A 2309-nucleotide genomic window follows, 5' to 3' on the forward strand; every position below is an offset into this window, starting at 1 on the left:
GTTTTCATATGTCCTTCTGCATCGCTTACACGAGCAGATTTTTCGGTCACACAAAAAAATCCGTTTACCTTAATTAACAACGAAGAGGAAGAATTACTCTCTGCGCTATATGTAGCAGGTCGAACATGAATGCGTCATTCGGCTAAAGTTAGCCACCAGGCCAATCTCCAACAATACATTTCTGGTGTCGCTTTACATAGCGGTCTGAGATATTGCATAGAGTCTACAGCACAGAAACAGGCCCTTCGGCCCAACTGGTCCATGTCGGCATTTATGCCCCACAGGAGCCCCCCTACCACCCATCTTCATCTAACTATTGTTCCTTAGTTATGCTTTAAGCTGATTGGCAAGACATGTCGATAGAGTTAAATTGTGGTTTCGAAACGTGTAGTATCGCCTTTAAAGCATAATTGACATTGATTTATTGTCCTTCTTTTCATGATTAGCAAATATCGCATGTAACATAAAATCTAACCTTTGGACATTTGGATTAGTTGGTTGCAATAAGGTTAGGATATACTTACTGGGCAAGACCAAGAGTTTAGTTCCATTGCCGAAGAGAAGCTTGTAGCTTCCACCTTGATAATCGCACGGTATCACAATGCAGGACAAAAACCTCTCCGCCAGATAGCTACACATATGCATCCACCGATTCATCCATCTCCATCTCTTCATTACCTACTTTTCTCATTCCATTCACGTCTCATCTTATTTTTCGTTATTTTGGTTTCTAAGCTAAGCTCGATTCCATCAAGTCATTCCCTTACTCTTTATGAAATATATTACCTGATGTTTGATAAGAACTTTTCAAACTTAAAAACAAAACTCACATTCTGTACATGTCAAAATACAGTTCAGTGAAATCTGGTTTTAATTCGAGACAACACAGGTACAGTATGTTCAAATCACCTGTGTGTCAGGTTGCAGCGCATGTGTTTTGAACTATTTCACGTAGCATCGAACTGAGTGTACAGGTACCCCTTTATTAGAATTTCCCCCAATGCTGCCCTATGTGTTTTGTACACGATGAAGAAATGGTAAATAATATTATTACTAATATGATTATTATTTGAATTAAGCATAATAGTCAGACACCCTTCAGTCAAGAAAGTTCACGTTATATTTGAATGAATATACCACTGATTTTACACAATGTCTAACATCCTTCTATTTATTTGACAAAGTAATGGGGAGATCGTTCTCTCAACATCCGATTATAATAATCACTGGGCGTACACTCAGTTCGATGCTATATGAAATAGTTCAAAACACATGAGCTGCAACCTGACACACAGGCGATTTGCACATACTGTACCTTCTATTTGTTATTTTACATGTAGCAATCATGTTTCTATTCATCATTTTTCTGGTATTCTTTAACGCGCACTGAACGTTATCGTTTCTGATCCCCCCACCACCACACACACAAACAGAAATATTCTTTATCTTATCAACATTACTTCGAGAACTCGGAGTTCCTCCAACTCTGGCCTCTTGTGCATCCCCCACTGCCTTCGCCCCACCATTGGCGGCCGTCCCTACAGCCCTCTAAGCTCTGGAATTCCACCCCCCCCAACCTCTTTGCCTCCCGGCCTCGCTCTCTTCTCCTTTAAGATTTTGCTTACAAATTACCTCTTTGACCAAACTATTGGCCACCTGTCCTAATGCCTCCTTCTTTGGCTTGTTCGTCAGATTGCGCTCCTGTGAAGAGCCAGGAGGCGTTTTACTACATTATAGGTGCTACATAAATGCAAGCTGTTGTTGTACTTACTGGGTTCTACAGAGAGTTTGGTCCCTCTTCCAAATGTGAGCTTGTCACCTGCTCCTTGATTCACACAGTAACAAGCACCATAACAACAACATAACCAGTAGACAACCTCTTAATTGTTATAGGAATTACTGTCAATCATTGTGACGATGACGAGGATGATAATAATAAAGAAGGAAATTGACATTTTATAGCGTCTTGAAAGACCTCAGGGCGCCCATAGCGCTTCAAAGTCAACTGGGGTACTTTATTTCAAGTGTAGTCATAATAATAAGTCAATTTCCTCGATACAATCTTCATCATCTCCTTCATGCATTTTGGATTTAGCCCTCTTTATTATTTGTTTTCACTGTTATTGCTGTTCCATTGAATTTCAGCGTACATTTCGGACCAATCAATCCCAAGGGGGTAATTTTAACTTTGGGAGGTAGAATAAATTGGGCGATATCGAATTTGCCGCCCATTATACGCCCGCCTGGTTTTCTCCTTCATTGCCTTTAATGGCAAGGAAAATCAGGCGAGGTGTATAATGGACGGCAAG

This window comes from Heptranchias perlo, unplaced genomic scaffold (genome assembly GCF_035084215.1).
Source record: "Heptranchias perlo isolate sHepPer1 unplaced genomic scaffold, sHepPer1.hap1 HAP1_SCAFFOLD_118, whole genome shotgun sequence".
Classification (NCBI taxonomy): domain Eukaryota; kingdom Metazoa; phylum Chordata; class Chondrichthyes; order Hexanchiformes; family Hexanchidae; genus Heptranchias; species Heptranchias perlo.